We start from the raw sequence: 20,529 nt of genomic DNA on the forward strand, positions 1-20,529 counted from the left end.
TACCCTGGACTTCAGAAAAGCAGACTTTGGCCTCTTCAGGGATCTTCTTGACAGAGTAGTATGGGAGAAAGCCCTGGAGGGAAGAGGAGCCCAAGAAAGCTGGTTAATATTCAAGGATCACCTCATCCAAGCTCACGGGTGATGCATCCCATCAAAGAGGAAGTCAGGTAAGAATGCCAGGAGTCCTTCATGGATGAATGAGGAGTTCCTGGCCAAACTCAAACACAAAAAGGAAGCCTACAAAGATTAAAGCAAGGACAGACAGCCTGGGAGGAATACAAAGAAATTGTCCAAGCAGTCAGGGATCAGGTTAGGAAAGCTAAAGCCCTGATAGACTTAAATCTGGCCAGGGATGTCAAGGGCAACAAGAAAAAACTATAGGAATGTTGGTGATAAAAGGAAGACTAGGGAAAATGTGGACCCTCTCTGGAAGGAGACGGAAGACCTGGTTACCTGGGATATGGAGAAGGCTGAAGTATTCAATGACTCTTTTTCCTCAGTCTTCACTGGCAAGGGGTCCAGTCACACCATCCAAGATGCAGGCAAGATGCCCCCTCCCTGGAATTATTCAAGGCCAGGTTGGACAGGACTTTGAGCAACTTGATCTAGTGGAAGATGTCCCTGACCGCGGCAGGGGGGTTGGAACTAAATGATCTTTAAGGTCCCTTCTAACCCAAACCATTCTATGATTCTATGATTTAACACATGACAAAAATTCACACATACACACACATTACAAAAAAGGAAGAGACATATAAATTACAAAACCCCTCTGCCTGAAAAGGTTTAATCTACAGATCTCATCTTCCTTAGCAGTGTTATGGATCATATGTCTTAATAATGTCATTCTGCTGAAGTGAATGCAAAATCCACTGTGACAGAGAAAAGGAGGGAGATGTCCAAGTCTTCTAGCTGTAACCTAGCGAACAAGACTGTCACCTGGCTAGAAACCTCAGAGGAGTTGTGCATTGTAACAGGATTTTGACTGTGTGTCTTCAAGCTTACCACAGAATCAGAGAAGAATTGAATTTAGGTCATCTTTTAACACTAAGAAATTCTATGCTGTTAAAAGAATGCATCATTATTGGATGGGGGCTGAGAAAACATTTGTAAGATTAAAGAAGAAGAGATATAATTGCAGATGAAATCTGGGGAAGATTATGCAAATATGGTGGTTTATATCAGTTGCATTATGCCTAGAAAAACAAGATGAAAAAAAAAGATAACATAGCTTTAATGGGTTAAACCTCTTATTGAGTCTGGAAAATGTGTAATCAGATATACTGGGCTTGAAATAATCAAAACCGATGTAAAAATAGCTACCTAAAAATAAACTTTGCTAAATAATGAATATTCTGGTTTTGTTTTTTTACATAATTCAGGGAATTAGTGATTGAGCACCATCTCCACTAGAGTGATCATGACAAATTCCCTATACTGTGGATTTCTACCCCCCTAAAATGGGATCAAGAACTATGCAGTACTTGAGAAATTAAGCATTTTTGCACAATAATCCAAAACCTGTATACGAATCAGGAACCTATCTAATGCTAGATAATAGAAACCACGAAAGACAGTGGCTGGGACTCTGATCCTTCCTCAGCTGCCAGGTGTCTGATTAAAGATTGCATGCAGACCCATCTACCTGGAAGCTGAAGAACAGAATTTAATGCTGTGCATTGGCATGTACAATTGCACTTTCACAGAACTAAACAGGGATCATTATTCTACTTTACAGCAGTGCCACTGAGGTGATGGTAGTGCCACTGTTCATCTTTTATGTTACAAAGCAATTATTATACTGTTCAGCCAGTGGGAGACCCAGGTTAATTTTTTTCTCTGTCTAGGACTCAATATCTGTATCTTGTATGTATTAGGAAATGTCCTAACTACTAGATAGAAAGCTAGCCCAAAGGGCATTCTGTCCCTCAGAGTGGCAGAATTCATGAAAAACAAAAGTGAGGAGGAAAGTATAGATTTTGTAGCCTTAGATGAGGGCACTTATCTGAGAGCAGGGAGACACAGGATGTCTCGCTTTTGCTTTATGGTGGATTGACAGAGAGGAACTTCTATAACATGATTTACCTGAATAATTTTAGATGCATTTCTTGAGATGAATCATACCCTAGAAACATCTATTTCTCTGCATAAAGGCAGTCTAGTGTCAAACTCCAAACCCTCCCATAGGCAAAAGAAAAAACACCATTTATATGGTGCTAAGACATCAGTGTTTTAAAAGCCTCATAGCACATACTAATTAATGCAGAAATGCCTCCTTAATTAAAACAATTAAAATTGTTAAGTCTTCCTAGTATCAATTTCTTTTCTTAGCTGTTATGCTTATCCTTCTTGTGTCCTGATGGGTCTTAATGACTTCTTGGTTTTCCTCAAGAGTGACAGGGGTCCACACTGAGCTGTCAGCATCCTCAGGTCTTCACCAGAAAAAGTGTCACCTTTCTTTCTCCTCAGGCTTGGGCCCTGCTTTGGGTTCTTTTTATATGTTTCCCTGTCACAGCTTGTTTCCTTCTCCCAGGCTGCCAGCTGCAGCCTGGCAGTGGTCCCCAGACCCCAGGCAGTGACTCTCAGGGGTGTGTGTGTCACCCCCTCCCCAGTGGGGCCACCCCCAGAGCTGAAGCTGGAGTAGGGGAGGCAGCAGTCACTGTCCCCAGGGCAGGGGTTAAACCAGCAACACCCAGCTCAAGCCATGGCAAGGCTGAGCCCCTGCATTACCAGGTCAGCACACAGCCAGGGCATCCCTCTACTGAAGGCAGACAACATATTTACTGGGCTGCACTATTTACCTAGCTCCCATATGGACATCATCATAAATCTCCAAGGTTAGGCATGATGAAGTCTATCTTTAATGTCTGAAGTCTTGCTGAGGACAAACTATGGACTATTACTGATGAAGTGTAAGACCATTTGGAATAGATTCTAAGTCAGCCAAGCTGACTCTTCTGATGGGATTAAAAGTTACCTTATATGTCCTTGAAAGCAGGGGAGAAAAAGAGAAGGATGGGGCAACACTGGCGCTAAAATTGCTACCTGGTGAAAACAACCATACACCTGCAAGGTTCTGAGAAGTATCTATTCACTCGCGTGCAGAAGTAAGAGAAGTTCAATTAGTCGAATGAAATCTTTACCTTCATCCTCCCTCACAGTTTCCCCAAATCCCCTTATCTCTCAGAGAAGGAAGATTCAAATTCAAGGAATGTGAGATGAGTCTGAATTCAATTACCTTAAAAATTAAACCCTATGGTTTTCCAGATAAAACAGAGAAGTAACTTGTACTACTGCTTTTGAGGACACTGAATTAAAGAATGCAATATGCAGTTTGTCTCATATATTCACTCAGTACATTCCTACTGATGTTATTGCACTGATCTCCCCACGCCCATCTTTTCTGTTGTTTATTTAGAAGACATCTGAAACACCAAATTGAGTACTTGCATTTTGGTTAGGAAAAGTGCTGTTTTTTCTGCTCAACTGAAAGGTTAGAGAAAGGGATATCACATCAGGGTTTTACTGATCACTGAGTTGTTTCTGGTCCTAATTTCTGTGATAAACATAGAAAATAACAATATCTAGTAAAACTTTATCCATCGGTGATTCCAAACAGAATCTTCTGATATTCCTGAACCAGAATAAAAGGGAAGGCATCTCATATTCTATGAAAAATAATATTTTACAGGAAAATTCCTTTCATCCTCTCCGTTGCTGAGCAAGTCCTTAAAATTTTAGGAAATGAACACAACTGTTTTTTTAAAGTCTTGAGAGACTTAAGTGTTTACTTTTCTGTCATCAAAACTCAATGGAGTGTGTCTAGAACCTGCACTCTATTAAATACATACATTTTTAAATTGCTAGTAAATCCAAGGTAACAAAAAACATCACAAAACCAGTAGCAGATGTATCTTTAGTTACCATTGTATTTGGTTACCATGATGTTCGGTGTGTCTTCCATTTCCACATGTGCTGATTAATCATGAGGTTTTAAGATACATTCATGTCAAGAAAGAAAATAAATTTCTATTTTTAACTACTATAAATGCTGTTATAAGAACTGGTCTCAGTTCTTATTCTGAAGACAGGTTTCTTAGGATTTCTACTATACATCAACTTGAATTCAAAATAAATCAAACCCCACATCTATTTTTTAAATATTCCAGTCTCTACTGAAAGGGATTCCAGTACATGTTCAGATTCATCTGTAGATTAGTAAGGAAAATTTAAGGTTAAATCCAAGCTAGCAGAAAACTCAAGAAACCACCTATTATATATTTTGACTCTACTGGGTTTAGTGTTGCAAAATGTCTTTCAGCTGGGCCAAATTTCTCAAAAGAACAGCTCAGAGATTTCAGCATGGTGATTCCCAATCTCTAGCTGTGTTTTGATCTCAGATATGATTCCTAGTAGAAACCTAATCTAAATCAAAACACAGTCTGATTAATCAGTCTCTTGTTAGTTTGTATAAGTTAACAGATCTACTTATATACTATAAAAAATAGCAACCTTCTATAGCTGTTTAGTGTTGACTCTATATATTTTACATCCTGTAAAGGGGAAGGGTACATATCAAACTAATTTTATAGAATTTTTCTCTATCCTTATCTATTGCTTAGTTTCTGATAAAAAGACAGTGTGTTAAAAATTTCATATATATAATAATTCATCGAAATTAAACTTTGTCATGCAAGCTTTGTCAAACAATGTTGTCACCTATTTTTTTCTGCTGCTCTTAGGACATTTTTTTTTTTTTTGCAAAGGTTTCTTCTGGAATATTTTGGTAACAATCCACACAGCTTGTTCAGTACAGATAATCTGTACTGCTGAGGAGAATCATAATAAAGAACAACTAAATTTGAGATGACGAATTTTCTCACAATTAATTTTAAGGCAAGAAAAAAATGCAGTAGTAGTTCATATCGAACACATGTAACAAAACTGGTGTAGTTGCTTGGTAACCGGGATCAGACTCTTTGGAGAACAATAAATACCTACATCAATCTATAGAGATTTGCCTATAACACAAAGAAGGAGCTGATACTCATTGGCAGATTGGTTTGCCCACTATTAAGAGTTCTATCTGTGTGTCTTTTTGTGATTAAGAGTTTGAATTCCTCTGTTTAGATTGCTCATGCAGTTATATTCACTTTGTTTCTTCATTTCAAACTGTATTAGCAAACTAGCAGCCATCAGGTGAATCTGCTAAGCAGATCCTCTGTCCAGCTTCCAATATGACTTTGAAGGTTTCTTGGAGCACTTAAATTTGCTCATTCAGGAAGTGACTAACTTTGAGACACTGCTGCTGGAGACACTTTTTCAGAACAGTATCCGTTAACGTCAGAGTCAAGGGTTGTGTTTGCTTTCACAGCACATTTCAGGCACCAATATGTAGAATATGCCCAAGTGCAAACCTCTCTGGTCTCTGTGCTATAAGGACCAAAGGCCATGACTGGGTCCAGACTTGGAGACCTGCAGGGAACTATAAGCAGGAAGACCTGTATCACTATTAAGCTCAAACCAAGATATGGACCCACCTGCAGTATGAACTGTTGGGGTACTTTGTACCTGACCTATGTGGCACACATTTTTGTAGCTCCTGGCCTCCCCAGTATGAAAGAACCCCAAGGCTGCCTGATGCAAAAGTTAATGGGATTTGTAGACAATGTAAATCTAGGCTGCTTATGCAACATCTATAGTTGTTCTCCAAGAACAACAGCATGCACTTAGACAGCTGAGTCAAGGAGACTGTCTCTTGAGCATTTTTCCTGACCTAGCACTCTACCATCAGCATAGATATAGCCTTTCCTGTAAGGCAAACTATTTCAGAGTTTTGGAGAAACAAAAAATTTGCTCTCAACAAAAGCTATATATTAACTTGGAATAACTGCTTTCTATACACAGATGCTCCATTGCCTCCTATATTCCAGATGAAACAGTTCAAGTGCTGATAAAATATCCTCTGTCCTGAAGCAGCAGTAGGTCATTTCATTATAGATTAACCTCATCTCTGCTATCTGCTTTGTCTTGTATGATGTAATCGTGCTTACATTAGAGGTATGAACTTCACTGAACACACAGAGTGATTTCCTTTAAAAAGAACTTAACTTCCTCTGGACTTAACTCTCATCATCAGTGCAATGGAAGTGCAACATATAAGGGGGAACAAAAAGGAATTATGGTGTAAACTTTTCTTTTTTCTGGTTAAGGTTCATTTCTGTAATCAGGTGTAGCCTATACTAAGACTGTGTTTACTATAAAGACTTCCTCCTGTTTTATCACAGAAAAGTGGTAATTATTCAAAGCCAATAAGAATGATAAAGGTACTATGGCACTCTGGTACCTCTAGCTAAACCCTAACTTTATTTTTCCTTTAGTTATAGAAGACTTTTGTTTATATAAATGCATCTGTCCTCTCACAGCCTTCCCTTTCAATATTCACCTTTAAGCTACTGTCTAAAGCTTCAGATTATTGCTGATGTCAAGAGAGGTCTTTAAAAAGGAGTGAGAATATGGCACCAGAACCATGAAAAGAGAAGAATTCATTTACAACCTAAAGGTATACAGCCTTTCTTTAAAACAATTTCCTCAGCAGGTTAATGTTCCCATCCTGTGGACAGGCTATCTAATGATAAAGGACAAGAGTTTAAATAAGACTTTATTTCTCTTAGGCACTAAGAGAAAACTAAATAACTTATAAGACTGAATATGCTTCAAAGGGATTAAAACCAGACACAAAAGTGTAAAACACTGCAGAATAAACAGGAGAGTGTTTTATTATCTTTTTCTTCCATCTGACTCCAGTGGATGAGTAAATCTAAGGTAACTCCATTTGATTTAACTGTCTGTGGAGAATAGCATGAAACTAAAGCAAGCCATAAAAAAGCAAGCAAAGATTCTAAGTGTTTCTAGCTATTCTGACACATACCCAGATGCCCCACATTTCATTAGTGCATGAATAGGATACTGGTGGCTATGTTGCAACTAAGACTCTTCTATTTAATACTCTTACCTCAAAGAATCAGAATAAGTGTTTTCCATTAATGGGTCCATATGGATTGTGATTTCATAGAAATTCCTTATGGCTGTTTAAGAGAACACAACTATTGATGGGACTGCAAAGGGAGGTTCAGAATTAGTTTGTGTGTACTAATTCCAAATAATACACTTAGTTTTTATTATCTCCCTGGAGTTCACTCTACCTTTGGTTCCTCATTTAACATAAAATCTCTGAGCTGTAATTCTGCTTCACATATGAGAGCTTCAGCAATTTAACTGTTTTTAGTGGTCTTAAAGTGATTGTACCTGTAATGTAGAACTAGAAAAAGGCTTTTGATGCTTAACACCTATAAACCTGTCATTGTAGATCACAGAAAATCTATTATACCAGTGAACACTTTCTGCTTCAAAAGGAGATGAGCAGGCAAAACTTTTATGGCAATTTGAGAGGCATTTAATGGTGTGAATCACTATTCAAAAGTTTTTTATACATGTATTAAGTCCAATATAATACTTGAGCTGAAGAAGATGACAAGCATTAGCTAATAATTCTGTCACGTCATAGGTTGCACCAAGTGTCAATGAAAATGACATTGGAGGACTTAGCAGAAAACAAAACAAAATATACGACAGTTACTGCATGCTGTCATTTGAAAACATCACATTTAAATGATGTATTAGTTAAAACATTACAGCGCATGGAAGAAAAGAAAAAAAAATGAAAAAAACAAGGAAAGAAAAATCTGGATGTTAACCTTATTTATTATTTGTTAATGGCAGTAAACCTTCCATCAATCAATATACCTCATACTTCCTCAAAACAAGCTCAGCAAAAGTATTTCCCACTACTTACAGAATGAATTTGTTAATTCACTCAACACCTGTCCCATTACTAGGGAAGAGTTTTCCATCTAGAGCCTTTGATATACTTTATAAAGTTGCTAACAGATTTAATAAAGATGTATCTAATTAGGTAGGACTCCACCTCTTTACAGCTATAAAGGTTTTTATGATACCTTTTTTTGTGTGTTTTTGAGTTAAAGCATCAAAAAGGCACAGAACTATCAGCAAGGCTAGACTTCTCTAGCTTAGATTTTACAATGGTGACTATCTAGTGTTTCTAACTTATGCAAACACAGAGGTAAACTTTGGTGTTCATTTTTTTTAACTATATATTCGTGTTCTCTTTTGGTTTACTGAGAGATGCAGGAAAAAATGAATAAAGCACATATAAGCAAATAGAAAAAAACAAAATGAAATGCTCGATAAACGTCCAAGCAAAGTAGACATGTACACAAAAAGGTGAGGAACTGTTCCAAAGGATACTGTTTAACTTTGGATTCAAGAAGGCTGCATCTGGCCAAAACAGCAAGAGCAGATCATCTGTATGAGGAAACTCTTACAAGGTCGTGATCCCTTTTTACGCATTTGGTACAAGCTCTATCTCATGTGACAAATGAGATTAAAAAGTCTTCTTCCACATCCATAGCAAGTTTTAATACCATTATAGATGTAACTTGCATAACTTATTAACTAAAAGCACACTTGTCAGTTTATTACTACCCACTGGCTCCAAGATTCACACTAAAATTCACCAAATATATATGTATTTTTAAAAGGTGATAGTTCCCTGCATACAATTTTTTAATGTGTAAATAACATGAAACATAACTCTTTGTTAATATAGCAGATGAGAGTATGAGATATCTATTCATAGTTCTGTAAGAGCCTCTGCTTGTCCTATAGTTGCCACGGTTATTAATGATACTGCAGGTGGTGGAAGTTTTGCTTTTGGCTCTTCCACTCATTGGGAGTGTGGTGAAACATTCTTAAAATGGCAGTGTCCACTGGGGCCTTGAGGTGACCTCTGTCTCCTTATATTTTCTTATGAGAAGATAAAGAGAAAAAAGAGCTTAGAATTATCTTTGCACAGCTACGATTACAGTCATAAGCTGATGTGAGTAGGGCATGCTTGGGGTCCATTGTAACTATAACATCTTAAAAGAAATTACAATCATAACTGAGTGAGCTGCCTGTCTTCACTGAGTACATGTTGGCCTATTTTTCACTCTACTTAACTAGTCATACCCCTCCCACACTGCAATTAAGCATGTGTTTTATGACAATCAGGAGTGAGACAGCTTCACGTTTCTCAAGCTACTCATCTGCTCATCCAACTAAATTCAGTGTGTGGTGCTTGAGACAGTCCATCAATGGATTCCTAACAGTGATTTCAGAACTATGACAACTGCAATGTGCAGTAGTTATTGCTTGCACCTAATGCAGTGGACCTCTCTGATTACCAAAAGAGTTATGCTAGCAGTTCACATGCCAGAAGAGCAGTGGCCAGTATGGGCTAATTGCTCAGGTTCCTCAGCAGGTTTCACAGTGTTGAACTCTGCTGGTAAAGCTACGCTGATATCTGCACCACAGCAAGCTATTTTTAAGCTTGGTCCTCTGTACCTACATAAGCTGTAGTCCTATTTTTCACTTCTTTACAAAAAATTCTGTTGACAGAGATTTCACAAGCTCCAAGAGCTTTTTCAGAAGAGACAAAAAATGTATTAGGGATGGGACTCAGTTCAAGATGTAAATGCCTAAATGGAAGTGTTTTGATAAATATATAAAGACATACTAAATACCCGCTATAAGCAGTGGAACTTTGTAGTGCAGACGCTTAACCTCCTGATCACAGATATCTGGTACCATTTGAGATTCTGCAGAATACCGTGCTTGGTGAGGATACTTGAATCGTATCTTCTAGCCCTTCAGTATCCACAGCATAATCTAGGGCTTCTAGTATGCTGTGGTGGTTTAGGCCCTGCTGGGACCCGAGACCACGTTGCCGCTGCCCCTCCCCCACCCTCAGACTGGACAGGGCAGGGAGTGAAATACAAACCCTGGGGTTGAGATAAGGGGAGTTTTAATACAACAGTGCAACAACAACCAACCAAACAACAACAATAACAATAACAATAACGGTAATAACAATGAACAGAACAAGAGATATACCAATACAGCAGTGAGAGAAGCGACCGCACAAAAAGGGCATCTACCAATCTTCCCGCGCTTGGGCACCTGGACCTGACGTCAGCATGGTATTGAATAACCCGGCTAGAGCTTCCCTCCCCACTGTTGGGGAAACTTAACCCTATCGTAGCTGAACGAGGACATATGCATAGGATAATCTAGTGTTTACTCTGACATCTGTTTAGTCCAACTGAATTGGACTCTTGGTCAGCTGAATAGCTCTCTAAGATTCACTGACGATACTAACCACATCTCAGTCACCTGAAGCAGTTAGCAACATCTACATTTACTTTTCAAAATTGAACCAAATCTCAGTTTATGAGACTCTATTCTTTTATTTCTAGACATCCTAAGCAGAATTGTAGAGTCCACTTAGTTTAGACCTTAAATATAGTTGTATACAATCCTGAAAATCCTTTAGACAGAAACGTATTTTCTATCAGGAATATCTCTTCATTAAATGGTGATGGTGCAAGGTGTGATCTCTGACGATACGCATAAAGCTACCCTATAAACGTATTCTTTAGAATAGAGAAATGAAAACCACAAGCATCTCAGTGGAGAAAGATCTATGAAAATTACATTCAAGAGCTGTCACCCTTCCTAGGTATTCTCTGATTAAATCAGAATTAAATTATCCTTTCATACTGAAATGGAAAACAGACTAAATCTCAGTATAGGAGCTCTACCATTATTGTGCAAATGAATTAGCTCTTCACAATGCATGATGATGACTGTAGCATAAAGTTCATGCTCATTCTGAAGAATGTCACCAGTGCTTTGCAGCTACACAGAGCGCTGAATCATTGACTCTGCTTATGACTTGTCAGCTAAAATTGTAAATCATGCAGGAGTCTTGTAAGAACACTCAGGTCTGGATAACAGAAAATAAAGAGAAGATATTTAATTTCTGGGACATTCAAATTCAACCAGATATTCATAGTAGCAAAGTTTCCAAAGTTTCCATTTCTGATCCCCTATTTCTGAACCTTTCTTATCAGAAAGGTTCTTGAGATACAGACATAATTCAGCAAAGCTGAATTTTACTTTGAAGTCTGTGTTTAGTTTCTGTCTTCGCTCATCTCAGAGATTATGTAACATTAAAATTCAGCTTTGTAATAATTGACATCTAAGGCTATCGATATTCCTCCTTCAGTGTTTGTTAGTGACGGCATTCACTTCCAGGTCCATCATATTTCCATACAGTTTAAGCCGGACTGTGTTCAGAAATTTCCATTTACATCAAAAGAACCTCAGCAGTGTCCTAAAATGTCATAGTCTCAATATCTGGTCTTACTAAGTTTCTGATAGCATTCAGTAATAAATCTATCCAATCTATCTACTTGAGTTGTTAGGCTGCCATAGTAGTTAATTATTAGATGACTACCATTTACATTAAAATATAGAGCTAAATAGAACTTATACAGAACTAAAAAACTAAGCTCTGTTAAGTTTAAGAGAAACTCTTGCCTTTTCAGGTAAAAGAATATGGAGCTTTGTGAACCTAACTGAACTACTTACAATTAGACAGGAATGGTATACAAAAGTAACATTCAGCCACCTCTTCCAATTTCTGCCTGGATTATGTGGAACAGCAGGAGTTCATAGAATTTTCTCCTTCTTTTATTTGATGGCACAAACTTGTTCTGTCTTGGTGAACAACTGTCAGCCTCAGTAATTATGTGATCAGTACTCTGGGGTAAATAAATGTAATTTCATGGAAGACTGTGTGCAAAACAACATCAGAGAGATGAAACTACAACTCAAGCTGAATGTAGGCATGGAAGAAAAAATTATCTTCTAAAGCTGACAATAGTTGAGGAATTCTGCATTCTGTTCGCAACATTAAGTGAGCTCAAACAGGACTCTCTTAGAGAGACACCACTATTCATTCATCTGTAAAAAAGGATATTCAAAGAATGTGTAGCAGGTAAAAATCTCAACTGGTATTTACAAGGCAGTCCACATCCCATAGGCTTGCACTGTCCCTCTCAGTTTTCCCATCGTTGTTTCCTGGACTATTTTTTTCTGTTTTAGAAGTCAAATCTTCCTTCACTACATTGTCTGAGCTTGTGGAAAGCATGAAGGGATAAGGCCTCTGAGATAATTAATATTAGTGTTATAGAATGTGTTGCTTCAGGAGGTGGACTGGAAGGTTGATTGAAATAGGGTGTGTAACAGCAAGTACTCAGAATTGCAGTGTTGAAAACAACAATAAAGAACTGTTGCCAGTGTAAAGTAGTCTACACACCTCAAATGTATGAGGGACATGTAGGTGTAGAGGTCATAGTTGTAAAGTGTCTAATATTTCCCTATCCAAGTCGTACTGCTGGGGATAAAATGAAATCTAAATTCTCTTCCATTGCTTAAACCATGATTGTTTCAAAAATCATATTTGTCAGTAAATTGAAATGCTTAGAAGCAACGTAGGTTAAGTTGTTTATTATTGTAATAGCAGTAGCTTTCCTTTATCCATCACAGTTTGCATGTTGAATGCCTGTCTTTTGATAGTCACTCAACTACATGTATCGGAAGAGCTAGAAAAATTAGACACAATTTGCAGTTGAGAGAAGGAATATTGGCTGAGTTATCTCCCACAGTGTTAATGCCCTGAAAAGGGAATATATTGCAAAAGGCTCCTTTCATGTACACAAACTTGATTTTTATTAGACAAAGATGATTTTCCTATGGAACATAAATAATGCTTTAAACATGGTCATTATCATCACCAAAGATTGTGAGGAAAAAGGTAAATTCTGGAACGAAGGAAGAGCAGGAAATCTAATTCTGACATTCATATGAACATAAGTTTTTGCTGAACCCAAAGGATTTTTGTGCAGAATGATGCCCACATCCACAAGAGGAGAAAAAAAAATCCACTTTATTTCAGTGTGATGGTCCAGCTGAATCATACCTTTTTCTTGATAATAGCATGCTTTAAAGCTGTATTGACAAGTGTCAGCTAACTGTCATTACCAAGATACAGAGTGAGGAACCAACAAAACCATACCTGTCCTTGGAGTTCTCACTTTCCTTTTCCCTTCCTAATTCTGCTGATCTCTTGTATGCTCTGACACATTTACTGCCAGCTCTATGGGGCAAAGGAACATGTTTCCACATGTCTGTAAAATGCCCAACTCACTTAAAAAACTGCACAGGTAACAGAGAAAAGAAAAAATAGTCACTGTGTCATTTCCATTAATTGAGTTGTATCTTAGAAGTTTCACACTTTAGTCAGCTGCAGCTGTAACCTAGAGGCAAGCAGCAGAAGAGTGCATACCTCTCTCTACTTTCCTGCCCTCCACCAACCTTATGTTTTTATAGACAGTGCTAAAGAAGCCAAAATATATGGCAAAAGAATTTGGAAAAAGGAGAAATTGTGCCCTCTCCTACAGTGTATCCTGTTTCAAAGTTGTTTGGTTTTTGTTTTTTGATTATTTTTTTTTTTTAAAAAAGGAACACAACTGATCAAACAGAACCCCAAACACCTAAACAGCAACAGAACAATTTTCTGCAGATATCAGGATTATAAATGATCTTTTATTAATCACTTCATTATGATATCTCTTCTTCTAGTCTAACACTTGTCTCTTGGTAATTTTTGTTTTCTACTTAAACATTCACCATCTCTATCTATATAAATATATTCCCTGACCTTCCTACTGGAATTCTTTCATCCCCATCTTTCTGTGGTTTATAGAAACTTGTAAATCACAGCTCTATTCAGTCTAGCCCCACTCCCTATGCAACTGTGTCATGATCACAACTTACTGCAAATATCCCAAAGACCAGCCTGGGAATCCACAGCAACTCTTTTATCCAGGCCCTGGACTTCTCACCAGTTCTTGGGTGACATCTTCTCCAAGTTCAGGGCTTTACAGGTCATCTGCAAGTCTTTTAAAATGACTGTTTCTTTCAGGTTTGAATTTGAAAATATGTCCCACAGAAACTTGTCTTCTTATTTTTCCTTACTAAATGTTTTCACTCTTACCTAAACCTCACTGGTTCAGGAATTTTTTGTATGACTATAGCTGCACATTGTGGTTACAGGAGATAATGAGGCAGAAGACATTGCAGGCAGCCATGAGTCCAATGATTGCACCCTTGAGTGAAGAAATGATAGCAATAATCACATGAGAGACACTACATTTTACATCTTAAATTCAGCGAAACCTGAGGAAGGGGTAAATATAGTTTCAGTCTACATTCTTGATCTAACTTTCAACACAGCAGCAGTGTGTCATTCAGAGGGAAGACTGTATGGTTATGGAAGTCCCTGTGATCACTGTAACATCAAAAAAAGCTTTGTATCCCCAAAACCATACCTTTTATGGACACACACACACAAGGAGTTAGGTATGGCTGTATCTTGAAAGGCTCAGGCCATTCATGACAATCAAGAAGGAAACTGATGCCCACCTCAGCATTCCACATTTTACATCTTGTTCATGGCAGAGGGTCAGATCACTTGTTTCCCCTGCTTTTATAAGATGACAAAGACCGACTGCTTGGGAGAATCTATTCTGCCTGACAGATAACCAATCATTGTAACCCATTAATGGTTTAAAGATAGCACAGGAAAAAAAACAAATATCAGAGAAATCAGAATAACATTTATGTTAAAGATATGAAAATTCTGCAATAAAGACACTGTTTTCTTTTTAACCATGGTCAGAAAACTTAACAAATTACTGTGGGTATGTATTACAGGCTTTTGTCAAGGCAAATATACAGATCATTTTTAAGAGTTCTTAAGAAAAGAAAAAAAGGTTTTTTTGCTCTTAGAGTCTCTAGATTTAAAAGGAAGATCTTATAGGAAACAATTCTCTCTGGGTAAGATAAGACATAGCCAAGTGCACTTTAGAACCTAAAATTTTTTAAGGGCACTGATGTTACAGAAATCTATTTACATTTAAAAAGGTGTGCTTTATGTGAACAAATAAATATGGTAAAAAATCTTTGTAATGTAAAATGAGCTTTTTACAGCTAACAATCTGGAGATGAAATAAGTATCAGCAAAGAAACCAAAATCTTTGCATAATGATTCAAAATTTATATGATAAACAGATTATGAAAGAGAACATATAATTAGATGTAATAAATGGACATAAATAAAAAGAGTGAAGAATGGAGGGTAAACATGGTTCAGGAGGAAGGAAAATAGGTCATAAAACTGCAACACAATATTGTAAAGATATTACACCATTTCAGACTATCAATAAAACATGGCTATTCTGAAATCAATCTGCAGAGGACATGGAGGTAAATGCACTTGTAAAATTACACATAAAGAAAGCATACTCTTTAATACATTTTTAGGTATCTAACCTAAAAGCTTAACAATTTAATATAATTTAGCTTTAAACCTAAGTCATTTTATCTAGATATAAAATAATCCTTCTGGTTTAGGAAACATATCATGAATGCAAAACATACAAGTACATACAGATTGCTGAAACAATATACATGTTAAATATCATTAGTCTGAAAACACATACATTTATTAATTGCACACTCATTTGTAAACAAAGCATCTTTGAAGCAGTGCCATGTTTTCTAATTCTGTCCCTACTAATTCTTTATACAGACTATATTACATGATCCTCTACATCAGATCACAGGGTTTATCCAGAGCTGACACATGCATGTAAGTGTACCTAGTATAATAAGCAGCTGATTTTACCTAAAAAGTCAGAATTTTGGAATATGTTGTATAGGCTGTTTTGAATACAAAGGCATGATTTCTAATTTTGGTATTATAAAATATATTGTATACATAATAAATGCTTTCTTTACAGCAGTGCAGCTCTGAATGATCTGGAATTAACATGCAGAATATATATTGTTCATTGCTGGCTGGGAGTATCATGATGTAAAACACCCTAGTACACACTGCCTCTCCTGGAGCCTGATAATCTTCTGATGCTTTTATAATAGACCAGGAATAATTTAATCCAGAATGAGTTTCATTAATTGTGAAGGTTTATTAAATGCTCTGAACAGTTACTAATATGTCATCTGGAAAATTTAAAAAAAAAAAAAAAAAAGTGGATATATCAATTTCAGCCATATTTCCAATCAAAAAAGATTATTTCTTTTTTAAGATACGGTATTATATGCAGCATTATCAGCTTGGGAATGTGAGTGCTGCTCAATTTAGTACTCATATGCATAGAAAATGTCATTCCTCCTCCTCTTAATGTTTTTTACTTAGTCTTAAACTGTCTCAAATATACTTATAAAATATTTACATGAAATCTCCTCACAGATGTTTAAAAGATGACACAGCAGTATTAGGGCCTTGCCTTGACTGAAAGCAGGGGCCAAGTTTTGGGACCCTGTTCAAAAGGACACTAAGAAGAGGATCTGAGTACAGTAAGTCTCGTCACGTGAGAGGAAAACAGTACCTGAAACTGCTGTAAAGATGCATCACAACAGCATCACACAGTGATTTGATGGTCAGCCTGTGCTGAAATCTGGCTATGAACACCCCTCCTACACACCCCTCACTACCCCAATGATTACAGAGATAAGTTATAATAAATGATAAAGATGGGGGCAAAACATTTTTGCATGGATGCAGAGGACCTGAGGGGGAACAGTTTTGTGTTTGTGCTGAGCTGCTGGCCAGAGCCCAATGCTGACACTGGCCAGAGTTGCCTTCTCCTGAGCTTAATGGTGTCTGCTCATCACAACAGAAGGGATGGGTCTCAGTTAACAGTGCATGTACATATCACATCTTTGGTCCCCTTAGTAAATCAAATGTATCTGTGGCACACTGCATGGTGTTCCTTTCTCCTCTCCTGTGACAAAGGGATTCCATATTTTCTATCTTGTACTTTACTTTTTTGAAAAGATGGGAGAAAATAATTAATAATTTATATATAAAAAAATCTAAAGGTGTTAAGAACACAAGCTGATTTACTCCATCTCTCTTGTGCTGTATCACAACTAAGTTCCCATAGAGAAACAACCATGAAGAATATAATGTTCTGAGGACTTTTGGATATCCTGCAAGTTGGAGGCAGAAAAATTACTCTGTTCTTAGTCTGGAGAATACAAGGCTCCAGGGAGATTTAAAGGGGGCTTATAAGAAAGATGGGGACAGACTTTTTAGTTGGACCTGTTGTGATAGGAGAAGATGTAATGGTTTTAAATGAAAAGAGGGTAGGTTTAGACTACATATAAGAAAGAAATTTTTTACCATAAGGGTGGTGAAACACTGGCACTGGTTGCCCAGAGAGGTGGTAGATACCTGATCCCTGGAAACATTCAAGGTCAGGTTGGATGGGATTCTGAGCAACATGATCTAGTTGAAGATGTCCCTGCTCATTGCAGGGGGGTTGGACTACATGACCTTTAAAGGTCCCTTCCAACCCAAACTATTCTATGATAGATTCTATGATTCTATTCTGTTCTGAACCCAGCACTGTGACTTCAATAATGGAACCAGGTATTCACTACAGCCTATAAGAAATACTGGCTTCTTATATATTTCCTTTGTAATTGTACTTATAAGAAGAGTCACAGACTGATCGACTGCAGTGAAAAAAATCAAAAAGTATTTTTGTAGATAGTGCGTTTCTTCCAAGCCACTTTCCTTTGATAAAGATCTATGCAATAATAAGTTATTGTATTGTATGTTTCTACTACTGGATTGCAAAGGTCTTCACTGGGAAGATCTAATATATTAATCACCCATTGTAGAGATGTGGAAATGGAGACATGCTGAAATGACTTTTATGAAGTCAGCACATCAGAAGCAGGGACTGAAAACAGAAACAAGATGGAGACAATTGATGCTTTCACTGAAAAAAGATTGATATGGTTTTTTCTGAGAATCTTAGTAGGGCAGCTGAATTATTGTCTTGTACATTTTAGATTTTGCTTGACAGTCCTCAGATATCATCATTTGTATGTGGATCCATTCATCTACTCCTCTTTTCCCTAAGAAACATGACACATCTAAGAGTGCATTCAATCACACCCCTACCCCAGGTGCCAATACAACCCTTAAGACTCAAACCAGAATTTTTTCAAATGAAGCAAATAAAAAAAATTTGAGTGCACTGTCAGACAACACGAATTTATACTTATTAACTGTGCAATACTTGTAGAATAAACTGCATTTTCTAGGGTTTTTTTTGAATGCATCTTTATAGAAATCTAATTTCTGTGTGGATTGTTAAAATCTCGAGGAAAAAAGTTATCAATTGTTGAAACATGTGAGAGTTTTTTCATTAAAAAAAAAACAAGCAAAAAAGCAAAAGCCAAAGTTTTTTCTTTGTAGATTTTATAAAGGCTGTACATTTCAAAAAAAAATTCAAAAACAGTGTGTCATTTTCCCAATTTAAATACTGGATATTCAGGAAGAATAAGTAAAAGTAGAACTATATGTGTTAGTTGGAGGCTTTTTTGGCCAGAATTAATTGAGTGCAAACATGAAAAATATGCAGCTAATGCATAAATAGTACTTAAAGACAAGCTTAGCAGTAAAATAATTCACATTAATCAGGTGTTAGTAAAAAGAATTAAGAATAGAGTGGAATTGTAATAGGTCTTATTAATGAATCTGTTGAATACAGTTCAGGGATCATGAGAAATCTTCTGAATTAGTAATGATTTACAACCTGTGCCTCTATTAAAGAGCTAGAAAACAGAATTGACCAACATATAAACTTTATTGTATCTGTCTTTTTATTTTGTTCTCCATATAGACTGCAGCTGAAGAGAGAATGAAAGTTATAGCACTGAACTACAAAGTAACCAAAAAATAATTAACTGTTCCTAAGGTAGGTCTGATGCATTACTGATATAATAAAATTAAGAATAAAGAAAATGTGCTCACAAGAGGCATTTTTTCCTGGCAAATATAATGTGTAAGTTACACTCCTGAGGGGTAAAGGTAAATTTGTAAATCGTTGAAGGAAAAAAGTTGATTAATAATATTAAATTATTTAACAAAGCAACAAAGAAGCTTTCTATAACTTATGAACAAATACTGGTATCTAAAATGAAAGAGGGTTGGAGAAAATGGAAGCAGCTAAAGCAACAAACACTTTCCTCAAAATAGTTAAGTGTGTGACACATTAACTTTTTCAATTACTTTAATTTGCAGCTGCTCAGATCCTTTAGTTGCAGTGGACTCTGTAGCTGTATTTGTATTCCCCAGCTCTTGGCATATCATTTCCAGTGAGCAAAAGACAGGAGGATCCTGTGGGTGTCCAATAACAGCCTCATAAACAACTATTTTGCAATTGAGATGCTATTATTATAAGGAAACATTGCTATGCATTTCATATTCTCCTTATCAGATTTTTTTTTCCCATGCCTTTTAATAATATGTACTTTGGATTGTAAATGTCATGAAAATCCCAGGCATTTATAGCCTCAAGACAAAAAAAACCCAAAACAGATAAAACTTCTAAATATCAAATATCTTAAGTACCAGCCCCCCTTTTCCTTGAAGGCTAGAATGAGAGAGAAATGTTAACATGGGCTAACACCCATATATAGCTTTGCAGCCTTTAAGGATTGTTAAGCACAAGAAACAAGCTTTAAAATACATTGCCAGCAGTCTACAGGCATCCTAACATATCAGAAATTTGTCAGCTGTCATCAAATTTATCAGCTGGCTACTGTAACATCTTTAGACCAGCCACAAAGTATGCCATTAGTACCTATTGCTATTCTTATGGATCGTGGTGTTTTAAGGGAAAAAGATTTATAGTAACTGTTCACAAGTATGAAAACACGCTCAGCATTATTAATTGGTCCTGACACAAGCAGTGTTTTTGTTGTATACAACTGAGCAAAAAGCCTTACTCAACGCAAAGCTTTCATCAAATTATCTACCACTGAAAGCTGACAAGCTGATTGAAAGTGTCAGAGGAAGGGGGTGGTGATATATAACAGCACAATTTTCATTGCACAAAGCAATATTTTTAGCCCTTACAATTTGTACTGAAACTCATTATTCTTCTCCATTATGGGCAAAGGGGAAACTCTGTAAGTGCTCAAGTCTGTGACTTCTCCAATTTTAAATCTAGCTCAAATGACTGCTTTCCGCAGGGAGATGACTAAATGATATACAGCTACTCACCAGGCATTTGTCTCTTGTTCACATTCAGGGAAAGCTATCAAGAATTAAACTCTGTGCAGCCATTACACTTGTGGGAATATTAAAGCTGTGACTGTGCTACATTAGATGCAGCGTAATGAAGGATGTTGCATTACAGTTGGTCTAGAATTGATATCACAGGACAGATGCCTATGTCACAAACAGAGAGAGCTACAGCACTCTAATTCAGTACCTGCTCTAGGATAAACATTTCTTGACACAACATAATCACTTGCCATCCATGTGGCCTCCTCGTGAGAATCCAAACAGGCTGATGTTTTTTTATCACAACAAGAATTTATTGAAGTACCTGGACACACCTGTGTACAAAATGATCTAACTGTACTCATTATATGCACACAAATGAGGAAATGATA

General features: G+C 36.9%; 1 protein-coding gene across 1 annotated transcript in view; it reads right to left on the minus strand.

Annotated features, from left to right (window-relative positions):
• Positions 1-20,529, minus strand: part of EYS (eyes shut homolog) — a 1,118,553-nt gene that overhangs the window by 356,213 nt on the left and 741,811 nt on the right. The window lies entirely within an intron of this gene.

Source organism: Strix uralensis, chromosome 3 (assembly GCF_047716275.1).
Source record: "Strix uralensis isolate ZFMK-TIS-50842 chromosome 3, bStrUra1, whole genome shotgun sequence".
In the NCBI taxonomy this organism is placed as follows: Eukaryota; Metazoa; Chordata; class Aves; order Strigiformes; family Strigidae; genus Strix; species Strix uralensis.